This window comes from Bactrocera dorsalis, chromosome 1 (assembly GCF_023373825.1).
Source record: "Bactrocera dorsalis isolate Fly_Bdor chromosome 1, ASM2337382v1, whole genome shotgun sequence".
Taxonomy (NCBI): domain Eukaryota; kingdom Metazoa; phylum Arthropoda; class Insecta; order Diptera; family Tephritidae; genus Bactrocera; species Bactrocera dorsalis.
The window spans coordinates 79139617-79154969 of NC_064303.1; the positions used below are offsets into that span (position 1 = coordinate 79139617).

Consider the following 15353-nt stretch of genomic DNA (forward strand, 5'->3'; position numbering starts at 1 on the left):
AATAGATTATGTGTACAGCGGCGTAGCTACCTAGGGGCTAAGCGGGGCTGCGCTCCGGTGCCCTCAGATCAGGGGTCTTCGAATCTTTACCAAAAATCTCGATCGGACTGCACTTTTGGTAGTGTCTCCCATTTTCAAAACAAATATGATAGGTTGCAACCCCAATTTAATCATGACAACTCAGTTGCGAGAAATTCAAAAGTAGGGAATTGGGAACATTGTGGGTACATTAGTTAGTTCTGCAATAAAACTTATTATTTTGATATTATCAACGCATTATCACAAATAGTTCTAATAGAGATCTGCGTAGTGAAGCAGAGACTATTAAACCAAAAATGGTCAATTTCAAGTTCGTGTTACTTTGCGAATTCAAGCACAGTGTATTGAACATCAATTATGTATCCAAAACTTTACAAAAATGTCGACTCCGACATTTATCGCTAAAAGCAATTAAAAACAAAACCGCATCAAGCTTGGATTATTTGATAAAACCTTACCAGTTTACATAGCAGTGGACCCCATTTTTTAATTTGGCCCAGGGCCCTTGGTTACCCAGCTACGATAGAACCTTATATGCGAAGTTTAGGAGGCTTATCCTGCGGTTGTTGGCGCAGATTGTGGGGTCTCCATTTTGGTGGATTGGGCAAAGTACACTTAAAATCCAATCGTCGGGCATGCTTTTGTCCGACCATATTCTACAAAGAAGCTGATGCATGATCAGTATAAGTTCTTCGCCGCCTTGTTTGAATAGGTCGGCCCACCGCTTTCTTGTCTTCCGACCAGTAATTGCTATTCAGACTTCTTCATGGTCGAAGAATGGAATGTCTGCTCCATCATCATCGATTGGGGAATCAGGTTCGCCATCTCCTGGGTGATGCTTCTATCTTCAGCTTGTCAAGCTCTTCATAATCACGCATTTCGGCCTTTTTCGTTTTCTGTCTGCAAATGCGTCTCGCTTCCCTCTTCAGCTTTGGTTGATTGTAACGCTGCGCCACGACATTCCCCGTCGTACCAGCTGTTCTTTTGCCTCTTCCGAAAACCAATGGTTTCGTTTGCACTTGAAATGCCATCACAGTTCCCTTTTACTGAGTTGCTGATGAGTGCTCTCACAGAGCAGGAGTACAAGCCGAGTAGAAAACTGTTCGGCTGCAACAATATAGTGGTTTGAGTGGATGTTACGACCTCGGAGCGTACGCACATCTTAAACACTAGAGACGTGTCTTCCGTCTATCACAACATGATCGATGTGGTTGGTGGCTTCTCGATTCGGAGACAGCCAGGCAGCATGATGCATTTTCTTATGCTGGAATCTGGTCCTACAAATAACCTTCGGGCCTCGGCGAAGTCGATCAGCCTTAACCCATTTGGGAATGTTACCTCATGAAGGGCGTCAAAAGAACTTGGTCGCAAATTAACAATTAGTCACTGAAACGTATGATCTAACGATAATAATGAACGAAAAATTCGTGTATTATTGTAAGAAATGCGTGGGTTGCTATTTTCACAATTTATTCTTTCTATTTACTTTTATTTTGCGAAGTTGAGTTTAATACTTTTCTGATTACTTCATACTTAAACTATATAAAGATTATAAAAATCATATATACTAATTCAGCTTTAATATTTAGGAAATAAATATTAGTATTGGAAAGTTAAGTTCATGTAAGGCTAGTAATTTGGGCTAAGGACTTTATATTTACAACAACATATGTAATAATTGACCTAAATATAGCACAAGAAACAAGAAAAGACTATTTGCAAGCCATAGCGTGTTAAGCTATATATATATTCACATTACTAAGCAACCTGAACAAAATTCCCTGGGTGCACTTGGTAAAATTACAATAATACAATGATTTCGTATTCAAAAATATATACTTAGTTAAATGTAAACTTAAATTTTTTTTTTCATGAAAAGTGCTGCAACGCAAATTTGACAGCCAAGGGGTGCAAAAAGGCAGGTATCAAAAATGGGTGTGATACCGTCCGCCTTTAGGAGAATTCCTGTATCTCAGGAACTAATCAATCACTTTAAATTTGGTACGTAACTTTAATTTGACATTCCTGTGTTACCTGAAAATCGTAAAAAAAAATGTGATATCGAACAATCACGCCAAATATCATAATTTTATTTTTTACATATGTATAGTACATATAATATATAAGTAATGTACTAATGTAGGTGCGCAAAAAAGTCTTTTAACAAATACCACAATACATTGATACTGTATATGTGAGCCACAGTGTATGTGAAAATTATTGTTATTTGTAGTAATATTTTGTTTACTTTTATATGTTTTATTCCATTTTCACTAATAATTAAGGGTTTCATATAGTCTCATAAAGTTATAAGTTATAACGATTCGAAAACACAGCATTGAAAATTGTAATTGTGTAAACTAATTTTTGTATGTAATCCAACAACAATTTTTTAAACAAGTGTAAAAATTTTTAATTTTGTGACTTTACGATGCTTTATGACAGGTTGTGAGTACTCCAAATATATATGTAACTTGTAAATAGAAAAATCGCGAATTTTCTAATTCCTAAGAAAGAGCAGCTTCCATGATTTACCTTTGGTGGAAACCATTTGGTCATAACCAAATGGAACAGATGTGGGTCGTCACGGATTGAGCACTCATGAGCAATGCCAAAGCGACACTATTTTTGGTCGAAAGTGAAGGCGAAGGAACTGTGTCCAAGCAAAACAGCTGTTAAAATTTGCTAGACATTCAAAATAGCCGACCCTGTCAGCATAAAAAACGGATATGCTTGCCAACATAAAGGAGTAAAACATTGGAAAATCGAATACACGTGGCCCGCGAAAATTCAACATTCGCGATACCTCGTATGTAACATCAATCGAGCGGCAATTACATATGTAAAAATATCGGAACTTTTACCGAAAAATAGTTCGATTATTAGTTACATTTTGAAGGAAATTTCATAATTCCACTTTCGTGGAAATAGTAAACTATACAATTACAATTTTCACAAGCTTCTTCAACGAAATCATTCCCTATGGAAGAAACAGGTATTTAACTTTAGTTTTATATCTTATTTCATTATGATGTGCTTTCATTTTGACAAAAATTATTACATAGGCTGCTATTCCAATTCTTTATGTTGATTTTGACCAATATATCGAAATTGATCGACAGCTAATATAGCATATCTGATATTGAAGTGTTGTCTTGCACAAAAATCTGTGTCAAATTTCGTGAAGACATCTTGTCACACAAAAAAGTTTTCCATACAAAAACTTGATTTGGATCGGTCGTATGTATCGCGTTTCTTTGTTTTAATGCAATGTTTTTTGCTCTAGTTATTGTGTTTTACATCGGGTGCATTAACATTTTGTGTTTTTCTCTTGTGTTGTTAACAATAACCGCTATGTTTACTTAGTTATTTTCTCAGCGTATTTCTCAAGTAAATACCATATATAAAAATATTATTACGAGCATAAATGACAACAGAAATTAATTCACGAATAGAATGAGACAAAATACAAGTACAAAAACTAAAAACGAAACCTTTCACACAATTACTAAGCGAAGCAAAATCTTACATAACAACAAGTACGGAAGGGCTAAGTTCGTGTGCAACCGAACATTTTATACTCTTGCTACTTACAAGAATCAAAGCCAAGGAAATACTTCATGGTACAAAACGTCAACCTAGGGGATCGAATCGAACAAATTTTATATATATGTAAATATACTATATATTACTATATAACTCCTACTTTTCCCAAACTACATACTATTAACATGTCACTTCCTAAAAAACTAATCATATAGAGTAAAGTCAGTCGGATGATCGAAAATCAAGATATTAGTTATATGAGCGGTGAGTCAAGTTTTTGTTCAAATTTATTTATTTTAGGTACAAAGATACACTGTTATGAGTAGAAGAGCTCAATTTCATTGAGATAACTCACATATTGGCCGATATAAGCGGTACAAAGTCACCCGGAAGTTCGAAAATCTTTATATTAGATATATGGGGGCTAAGGAAAGTATTGGTCCGATTCAACATTTTTGACATACAGACACACCATTGTCAAAAAAAAAATACTAACCCTGAATTTCAATTATAAGTATATCTGACACATTGACTGATATTTTCGATCAAAAGTCAACTATAGGTACTGGGGTCCAAATATTTGGTACCTATTGGATTTGAACAATTTTTGGTGATAAGGTGGCATACATAAAGTCATTATTCGTGAAAAGTTTAATCCCGTTATATTAATTACTTCTTGATTTGTGTACTGGAAACTGAATGAATCAAGTGGAATTTATAATTTTGCTATAGCATGGTTATTGTCCGATTCCGCCCATTTTCACAAAATGACATAAGATTATAAAAATAATGCCACGTACCAAATTTATTGAAATGAAGCTCCCAGAAAGCTTATCATTTCAGTGGTAAAATTTAATGTCTCTGGCGTATTTAATTACTGATTTATCGTGCCTTTAATAGTTTTTAACAGTACCGTTATATTGGAAGTGAGTGGAGTTATCTTCCGATTTCACACCGTCGATAGAAGTTCTTACAAGATTTGTACTCAGCAAATTTGGTTGTTGTAGCTTAGAAGATACATATGTACATTAAACTTGTTAGAGAGCGGACCACGCCCACTTTTTCAAACAATTTTCAGGTTCCCCCTTGCTACTGCGATTCCCTGAGCCAAATTTCAGTTTTATATCTTAATATAGTGCTTAGTTATGGCACTTTTATGTTTTTGGTTAATGGCGATTTGTGGGCGTCAGTGAAGCGATTACGCCCATCCAGAAACTTTGCTAAGGACCAAGTTTCATCAAGATATCTCGATTTTTACTCATGTTACAGCTTGCACGGACGGACGGAAGGACGGACGTCAAGCGGATTTCAACTTTTCTGGTCACCCTGATCATTTATATACATATATGTATGTATATATCTATCTTGTTTAGTTTTATGTGATACGTACAACCGTTAGGTGAACAAAACTATAATACTCTGTAGCAACTGGTTGCATTAGTATAAAAAGTATACTGTAATTCGCATACAAATAAATAAAAACATGAGAAAACTCCAAGTATAACGATTTGCCATTGTTACGTTTACTGTTTTTTTTATAGTATTACGAGGGCTGTCCGATAAATAACCGACCTCAACGTGAAGCTAGCGGCACATCTGAAAAAAAAAGTTTCTACTTCAAATTGTGCATATTATAATAGCTACTCGCCAAAATTTCAGAAATTTATCTTGCGCAATTATCTATTGACAGTCGTTTTTGTGAGTCTATTTCGGTGATTTCCCCAAAATGGAAAAAATTGAATATCGAGCTGTAATTAAATTTTTATTTTTTAAAGGCAATACGCCTTCACAAATCAAAGATGAGTTGGACTCTGTGTATGGTGACGGTGGTGTTGGTGGTGTGTATGGTGACTCACCATCGTTTACCACCGTAAAATTTTGGGCAGCTGAATTTAAACGTGGTCGCAGGAGCTTGGAAAATGATGAACGTCCTGGGCGTCCAAAAACTGTAACCACTAACGATAACATCGCTACAGTTCATCAATTGGTACTAGACGACCGCCGGATTATATTTAGGGAAATAGCTGAGATTATGAAGATGTCAAAAGAAACTGTTTGTCACATATTAAACCAAGATTTGGGCATGAGAAAGCTGTCCGCGCGTTGGGTGCCGCGTTTGCTTACGCTACACCACAAACGTGCGTGCATGAACATTTCCAGCGCTCTGTTGGCTCAGTTTAGAGGCAATAAGACCGAGTTTTGGCGCCGATTGATAACTGTAGACGAAACTTGGATTCATCATTATACGCCCGAAACAAAAAACCAATCTAAACAGTGGATTGAAAAAGGGGAACCAGCCCCAAAAAAACCTAAAGCTGTGTATTCGGCTGGGAAAGTGATGGCGAGTGTTTTTTGGGACAGCCATGGAATTATTTTTATCGACTATCTTGAAAAAGGAAAAACTATAACAGGAGCATACTACGCATCATTATTGGACAAGCTAAAGGAAGAAATTTCGAAAAATCGGCCACATTTGCAAAAAAAGAAAGTCTTGTTCCACCAAGACAACGCACCATCTCACACCTCAACAGTCGCCATGGCGAAAATCCACGAATTGCGGTTCGAACTGCTTGACCATCCACCTTATTCACTGGTTCTAGCACCAAGCGACTTTTTTTTGTTTCCTCAACTTAAAACTGCGCTGAGCGGCCAGAGATTTTCGTCAAATGAGGAGGCAATATCTTTCGTGAACTCGTATTTTGCAGACAAAGACGCCAAGTACTATTTGGAAGGGTTACAGAGATGGGAGCATCGCTGGGAGAAGTGTGTGGAGTTACAAGGCGACTATGTAGAAAAATAAAAAACAAAATTTTGAAAAAGTCGCGTGCATCATGGTTAGGTCGGTTATTTATCGGACAGCCTCGTATATACATAATTATTATGTTTTGAATATGGGAACGTGTGAATTTCATATGCTCTTATAACAGGATAGCTTTTATATATACATTATTATATTATATATCATATTATATCACATAGTTGGTATTTAAATCTAGTTGGAGATTTCTTATAGATGATCTGTTGAAATTTATGTTCAAAATCTGCAGCTAATGTGAACTTAGTTTTGACAATAAATTCCCTTTAAAACAATTGTATTGTAACAGTTACGAAAGAGATTTACGGTGTAACTGAAAATTTTTATTATTGCAATTTGCATACATTAAATTGCGGAAATAATTTCAGATGTTTCAAAAACCTACTATTAAACAAATAGAACACACATTGACTGGGTAACACTTCGATTTCTACGCAGAAGTCGAAAGTTGGGTGTCTGATTGGTTTACTTCAAAAGACGAACATTTCTTTTGGCAGAAGGATTTTCTAAACGTGTAAAAAGCAATTGTCAATAAATTGAATAATTTTTTTTACTTTCCCATTCAAAATTAGTATTTCATTCCCACAAAAAATATTTCCGATACACCAGATACTTTCATTTTAAAAACTTTAATTGAAGAATGTTACGAAATTTACATTTTCGTTCATATTCAGCTCTAAATCACTTTTATATAAACTTTGAAATGCCACACATACATAAATAAACGGTTTACAAACGTTGGAAAGCAGAAAATTGATATAACAGGTGTATTTTGGTTAGGAAAAGGAATGATTTCATTAAATCAGGGGCGAATCCAGAAATGCTGTCTTTTGCTTCTACCCCCAATGGCATTGACAGTGATCAACATCACCTCTGAGCTTCAAAAGTCGCACGACGTTGTCATTATCTAAAAGGCTATTGAATCTATCTATCAAGCAGTCAATAACATTTTCAATTTCTTTGCTTTTCAAAGGACAAACTTTTTCGGGAAGCAGCAAGCTGAAATCCATCCAATACTTCTCTAGAAAGCGCGACTTCAAATCTTCGCCGATTTTATCCAACAGAGGAAAGTACACTGAGAAACCGTAGTATTCTTCCCAAGTTCTCACGCGGAGATTTTCGGGTTTTGTTTGTCAACCGCAGATTCTTGGTTTTTCTTCGTCTACTTTCTACCACCATTTTTTTCGTGTCTGAATATATGATTCGAAAATGTTCCTCGTCGTTTTGTCTTCGATTTCGGAACGTTACAAGCAACGTATCTTTCATGTTTGATGTCTTTGCCAGATCGATCGATTCTTTCTGAAGAATCACGATGAGTGAATGAGTTAGAGATAGGATATCCCATAAAAAACCGCAATTACAAAATGAAATTTGCTCGCGGCTGCGATAAAAATCGTTGCTTTCCCCGCAGTCTCCTTATTTTTCCAGTTATTAGATTTTCTATGTTGGAAAACTTGGAGCATAAGCCGCGGAGAATTTAACAATCAAATATATCACAGATGGAGCTGGATGCAGCATCTATTTCAAGTTCTCTATCAAGTCACGTCCCTTCAAATTTAGCTCTTTCAGTTACGGATCTAATTGGATTTATTAACAATTTAATCTGCGTACTTTGCTACAATTTGTAACTTCAGTGGTATTTTAGCATTATTATTATTATTATTATATTCAAAAATGGAGACAGTCTACTTTTATTTCTGAAATAAAATGGAAAATTTCTGGATTATATTTCTGTTACTTTCTATTTTTCCAGAGTAGTAAAATTACTAATAAGACATTTAGCCCTTGTGTATATTTCACCCATGGTGGCCGTGGTAAAAAAATTCGATAACCAATTATATGGTCACATAATTTTGCTAAAATATCTTACAAATTTACCGATATGTAAGGTATAAAGCCAGTCGGAAGTCTGAATCCTTATATTGGGGATTTCGGAGTTAAGAGTAGGATTGACAATTTTATCCCGATATATTATTTGGCGCTTAATTGGAACAAGTTAAGGAATAATATGTAATTTAATATTGTGTAATATGGGAAGTAGACGTGTTTGTGGTTGTGTTTCGCCAATTTTCACACCGTATTATAGGAATGGAGGGAACACTTCTCCAGCCTGCTGAATGGCAGTGAACACATAACACCAGGAGAAGGCGAACCCGATTCCCCAATCGATGACGATGGAGCAGACGTTCCATTACCCGGCCATGAAGAAGTTCGAATAGCAGTTGCCCGCCTGAAGAACAACAAAGCGGCAGGGGCCGACGGATTGCCGGCCGAGCTATTCAAACACGGCGGCGAAGAACTGATAAGGAGCATGCATCAGCTTCTTTGCAAAATATGGTCGGATGAAAGCATGCCCAACGATTGGAATTTAAGTGTGCTATGCCCAATCCATAAAAAAGGAGACCCCACAATCTGCGCCAACTACCGTGGGATAAGCCTCCTCAACATCGCGTACAAGGTTCTATCGAGCGTATTGTGTGAAAGATTAAAGCCCACCGTCAACAAACTGATTGGACCTTATCAGTGTGGCTTCAGACCTGGTAAATCAACAACCGACCAGATATTCACCATGCGCCAAATCTTGGAAAAGACCCGTGAAAGGAGAATCGACACTCACCACCTAATCGTCGATTTCAAAGCTGCTTTCGACAGTACGAAAAGGAGCTGCCTTTATGCCGCGATGTCTGAATTTGGCATCCCCGCAAAACTAATACGGCTGTGTAAACTGACGTTGAGCAACACGAAAAGCTCCGTCAGGATCGGGAAGGACCTCTCCGAGCCGTTCGATACCAAAAGAGGTTTCAGACAAGGCGACTCCCTATCGTGCGACTTTTTCAATCTGCTGCTGGAGAAAATAGTTCGAGCTGCAGAACTCAACAGAGAAGGTTCTATAAGAGTGTACAACTGCTGGCGTATGCCGATGATATTGATATCATCGGTCTCAACACCCGCGCCGTTAGTTCTGCTTTCTCCAGACTGGACAAGGAAGCAAAAGAAATGGGTCTGGCAGTGAACGAGGGCAAGACGAAATATCTCATGTCATCAAACAAACAGTCGTCGCACTCGCGACTTGGCACACACGTCACTGTTGACAGTCATAACTTTGAAGTTGTAGATAATTTCGTCTATCTTGGAACCAGCGTAAACACCACCAACAATGTCAGCCTGGAAATCCAACGCAGGATTACTCTTGCCAACAGGTGCTACTTCGGACTGAGTAGGCAATTGAAAAGTAAAGACCTCTCTCGACGAACAAAAACCAAACTCTAGAAGTCGCTCATAATTCCCGTCCTGCTATACGGTGCAGAGGCTTGGACGATGACAACAATCGATGAGTCAACGTTGCGAGTTTTCGAGAGAAAAGTTCTGCGAAATATTTATGGTCCTTTGCGCGTTGGCCACGGCGAATATCGTATTCGATGGAACGATGAGCTGTACGAGATATACGACGACATTCATGGTCATGTTGTCCGGATGGACGAAAACACTCCAGCTCTGAAAGTATTCGACGCAGTACCTGCCGGGGGAAGCAGAGGAAGACGCAGTACCCGCCGGCGGAAGGACCAAGTGGAGAAGGACCTGGCCTCGCTTGGAATATCCAATTGGCGCCACGTAGCGAAGAGAAGAAACGACTGGCGCGCTGTTGTTGACTCGGCTATAATCGCGTAAGCGGTGTCTACGCCAGTGAAGAAGAAGAAGAAGATTATAGGAATGTCAGAATAATGTTACCTACCAAATTCAGTCGAGCAGTTATTGAGATATGGGTTTTTACATAAACTACGGCTATTGTCCAATTTTGATACCAATTTTAATAAATCCTTTTTCATAATCTCGGGTATAAGGTTTAATATCTCCCACTCATTTATTTATACAGTTATCGTATTTTTAGTAATTTTAAAAATAGCAAGAGTTTTTCGCGTGAAAACCCATTCGACGAAATATTTTTTTTTAAGTTGGTATCAAAATAATCATTAATGTTTAGTATATGCTTATCTTTCTGAATTACTTACTTAAAGTGCATTCGGCAATTTTTACGATGGGTGAAATTATTCAACAAAGAAGTTCCATTAAATTTTGTGAGCGGAATCAAATTTCTGGTGCCGAAACGTTCAGAATGTTTTGTCGCGAGCCAGTGTTTTTGATTGTTACAAATTATTTAAAGAGGGTGGAGAACGCGTTGATGATGAACCACTTCCAGGATGACCATAAACATCAACAAATCAATAAAAAGAAAGAAATTGGTGGGTGAAAATTGGTTTCAAACTCATTAAATTTTTTAGAAAACCAGCGTCGCGCTAACCACTGTGAAACAATGATATCCGATTACCAGGATGCCATGAAACGTATTATAACTGGCGATCGGTTGTCCGAATATCGTGCTTAAGCTGAGCCGAAGCGAAAAACCACATCAAGGCTGGTCAAAAATTAAAGTTATGTTGACAGTTTCCGAATGGACAAAATGTCAACAAAGAATACCATTTAACTGTTATGCGCCAGTTGCGTAAGGCTATTCGTAAAAATAGTCTGGAATTATAACCGACAACTCTTGCTCTTTTTGAAGACTATCCGGGAATTGACTTTAACAATTGTTTCGAGGATTGCAAAAAAAATTGCCAGAAGTGTATTGAAGCCAAAGGTTTACTTTGAGGGGGATGACATGGATTTGAAAAATAAATTAAAAGAACAAGATGACGAGTGAAGTTGAAATCCGGGGGACTGTATTAACCGAAAACATATAAAGTACTATGAACTAGAGTAAGATATCAAATTTGGCACAGGGGATCTCAGTAGCAAGGAGCTCTTGTAGGCAAACATTTTTGAACAAGTGGGCGTGGCCCTGCTTTCTAATAATTTTAATGTACATACATATTTCCTAAACCACTAAAGCTACAATAACTAAAAGTGCATAGCACAAATATTGTCCTACCGACAGTGTAAAATGGAAAAACTCGGATGATAACCCCCCTCACTCTCCATATAACGGTACTATTAAAAATTGCTAAAATCGCGATAAATAATTAACTAAGTACGCCAGATACATAAAATTGTATCCCCGAGATGGTATGAGATGCTTTTAATGGAGCCGGGGCCGGGGTCAATGGAGCTTGTACGACGGGCGTGACACCGCCCACTTTTAGGTAAAATCGCATATCTCGAGATCCAACTGTGCGAGACATTCCTCTAACATTGTTATATTACAAATTAGCTGTATATCAAACGTAGGCGTGGTTGTATTCTGATATCGTCAATTTTCACTGTGTAATATGCCGATATTAAAATAATGTTTTGAACTATATATTGCTGAATTGGTTCTGACTATTATACAATTCTTCTGTGTCATATCGGTCAACTGTAGTTTTGGCAGATACAAACAACGGTCTCAATTAGATTTCGGACAAAAATATGCGAGTTTCGAGTTTATTCAAAACATATGTTATGTGTATATGATTCTTCCCTTAAAAAAGGTATATTCCCTTCAATATGAAAAAATAACCAGCAGGTGCTACTTCGAACTGAGTAGGCAATTGAGACTACAGTTCTCTCTCGACAAACAAAGACCAAACTCAACAAGTCACTCATCATCTGCGTCCTGTTATATAGAACATAAGCTGACAACTACGCTACGCGTTTTAATCTGCGGAACAATGATCCTTTGCGCATTGACAAAGGCGAATATCGCAGTCGATGGAACGAGATATACATATGTATGACGACATTGACAAAGTTCAGCGAATTAAGATACAGCGGTTAGGGACTAGGTCATGTCGTCCGAATGGATGAAAACACTTCAGCCCTGAAAATATTCGACGCAGTTTCTGCTGAGGGAAGCAGAGGAAGACCTGGCTACACTTGGAATCTCCAATTGGCGCTAAACAACGAAAAGGAAGAACGAGTGGCGTGCTTTTATAAAATCGACACATAACCTCGTAAGCGGTGTCTACAGCAATAAAGAAGAATTGAGAAGATATCAATAATACTGTTTGAAGCTACTGTCTCAAAACAACTAAATTTTGAAAGGAAATTTACACTCAAATGTTATTAAATTTGTGAAAGACCTGCCAATGGGTTTTAGAGCTAACACAGGCTTATATACACTGTGATCAAATTGAAAGGTGAATTTTTAATTTATACTTCATTTTTCTTGGAAATCAATAATTAATTCCTATCATGTTATTAACTGACAGACTTTCATTAGCTTACTAGAGTAAAAAATCATTATATGTTATAAGGAAGCTGGAGTACTTCGTGGACTGAATCGACATATTTGCAGCATTAAACTACATATAGTATACTCGTATACAATATTCTACGCTCACTTAGTTTTATTCAGATATCTCTCATATTAGCCGACATATAGTAAACAGCATCAAGTAAACTGTAAGTTAGAAAAATTTTATATTGGGTATATTACCCGAGTGTACCAATTTTTTGCCGAAGAGCTCCTTATTATCAAGAAAGAATGTTCTCCGAATTTCATAATTAGAACAATATGCACAAAAGTACACACACATACTCGTTATGCACCATTTTTATGTTTATTATTTTAGGTAAGGTAGCTTGAAAAGTCCATTTTTACAAAGTTTTGTTCCGGCACTATACATGTGAACATTAAGGATTTTAGAGAGCCATATGTAGACATCCCTCTTTACTTCGATGTTTTGTACTAAACTACAATTTTGTATCTGAATATGTGACTTAGTTTTAGCACTTTACTGATATCAAATTAACGGACTTATGTCGGCATATCAATGTTCCGATTTAGTCTAGAATTTTTGCAATACCAATCTTTTCAGATGTTACAAACCGACAGTATACGATACACTTCACATTTTTATTCTCGGTTTTTTGTATCATCTAGAAGTATTCAAGATAGATATAGAGTAGAAGACGAGTTGAAATGCGAGTGACTGTCTGTCTGTGCGTCCATCCATTTTTGAAACCGCTAACTTGAGTAAAAATTAAGCGAATACTCGTATACATAAAAAGTCATAACAACCGCCTACTACCCATATAAAAAAGGTTTAAATTTCATCTGATATTTTACTTTACAGTATGCAAATCAAACATCAATTAAGTTATTCACCCAAGAATGTTAAAATCGGACTATAACTATTTAAAAACCCACACACCAAATATGTGAGCCTCAGAGCATACATAATCTATGAAATCTAATTTTGAAATTTAGAGACTATTTTTGTTATGATAGCAGCCCTTCTGCCTTGTCGATAAAATAGGATAAATGCTTCTCCTATATAGCAAGTAGAAATATTTTCGAACTTCTGTTTGACTACCTCATTTACTGGTCAATACGTAGGAAATATTAAAGGTACTCATTTAATCCGTTATTTATGGTTTGTAATAGTGACAAAGTGCTAAAATGGCAGCTTTGGTTAAATGTGGGCTCCGTGGCAATAAGTCACACTTGATACACGTGTTCATTGGCAAAAAAGTAAGTACTTTCACGATATGTGCTATAAGGTATGAATTTCGCAAAATGTTGCTTCTTGTTCTCCGCGGCGTATTTAGTTCAAAATGTGAAAACTTGTGTCACGAAAGGACGGGGGGAGGGGTTAAAAAGTCCTTAAATTCGTGTGACGTAATTTATGGATGGCCTCTTCGGACAGTCCTTATAACCGGAAACCTTCCGCATCAAAAATTACAATAACAGAAATTTCATGGGCAAACGGTTTTCATTACCATTTTCATACAAAAAACTAATTTCTATAACCGGTCATGAGTACGTTCCAATGACCGGACACAGACACTATTTTGGTAGTATTAAATTATCTCTGATAACCGGACAAGATTTCATAAAATTGGCAAAGTAAGTTGTTTACGATTTGTAATTCCAGCCTTCATTAACTCTTCTTAATTACTGGAGTTTTGTGACAGTTTTTTAAAAACAATATGCAAAGGATAAAAATCACAACAAGCAAATTGACCTGCGCGGAAACAAACTAACGAGGAATGCTGACATTTGGCTCGAATTCATTAAATCAGTAGAAATATATGCACATAGTTCTGAGCTGTGTTACAACATAGAAATATTTTATTTACCGAAATGCCTACCAAATCGTTTGCAAAACTGCAAATTTTTCTAATCATTAAAACATTGGTCAACTTAGAGGTCAATTAATTTTAGCTACATGCACACCCTTCTTTTTCTTCAAGCCAAGAGAATATTCCAAAGTACTTTCTACGAAATTTTCGCTTTAAAGGACAGGCGAACTTTCACCACTACAAAAGATTGTCAAGAACTATCTGAGTGGTCGGCAATCATTCGTACTGTTTCGAGATCTAAATTTTAAGTTAATAAGAATTAGATAAGATATTCCGTAGCGTGATGTCCTTTCTCCGTTACTGTTTAACTTTCGCATTTCGAGACTTCCCTAACCACCAGAGGGAATTTCCCACACCTCATATACAGATAATTGTACGATATTGGCGTCATGCAGTGAAATCGATGGCATGTGTTCGCAAGTAAACAGCTAGTTCACCGATCTTTCTCGCTTTTTCTTTGCAACGAGCCTAACACCATCCCCCACTAAATGCATAGCGACCATATCAACGAAATGGACAGAGGAGTGAAGACTGAATCTTATTTTCAAAGTCGATGGCGTTATAATGGATGACTTCGATGGCAACCAATCTTACCATCTAAGCGGGGAATAAATAGCTGATACCACAAAAATAACATTGTCATGTTATTAATTGACATGTCGTAAAAGTGTAAACTTTTACATTACGTCGATATGATTTTTTTCGCTTACTGCGGAAGTTTTAGGTACTATATTATTAAATCTAAAAAAATATTTAAAATTGTAATATTAAATATGATTTGAAGTAAAACTGAAGTATATATTTACTTGCCTATTAGCCCCTTTTTTCATACATTATGACAAAAAAGTACCCGGAAATGGTAGATAAAACGCAAAATATTTAACTATTCATC

The 15353-nt window shown here is 36.8% G+C and overlaps 1 protein-coding gene across 8 annotated transcripts in view; it reads left to right on the plus strand.

Annotated features, from left to right (window-relative positions):
* Nucleotides 1–15353, plus strand: part of LOC105230188 (protein phosphatase 1 regulatory subunit 14B) — a 48089-nt gene that overhangs the window by 21320 nt on the left and 11416 nt on the right. The window contains exon 2 of one of the 8 annotated variants that reach the window (XM_049454926.1): nucleotides 1919–2040. The exons of 5 other annotated variants lie outside the window; for them this stretch is intronic. The gene's annotated coding sequence lies outside the window, so the exon portion shown is untranslated. Of the gene's footprint in view, nucleotides 1–1918; nucleotides 2041–2082; nucleotides 3035–12318; nucleotides 12514–15353 lie in introns of those variants that run through there. 2 more of the 8 variants (XM_049454931.1, XM_049454935.1) reach the window with 2 other exon arrangements.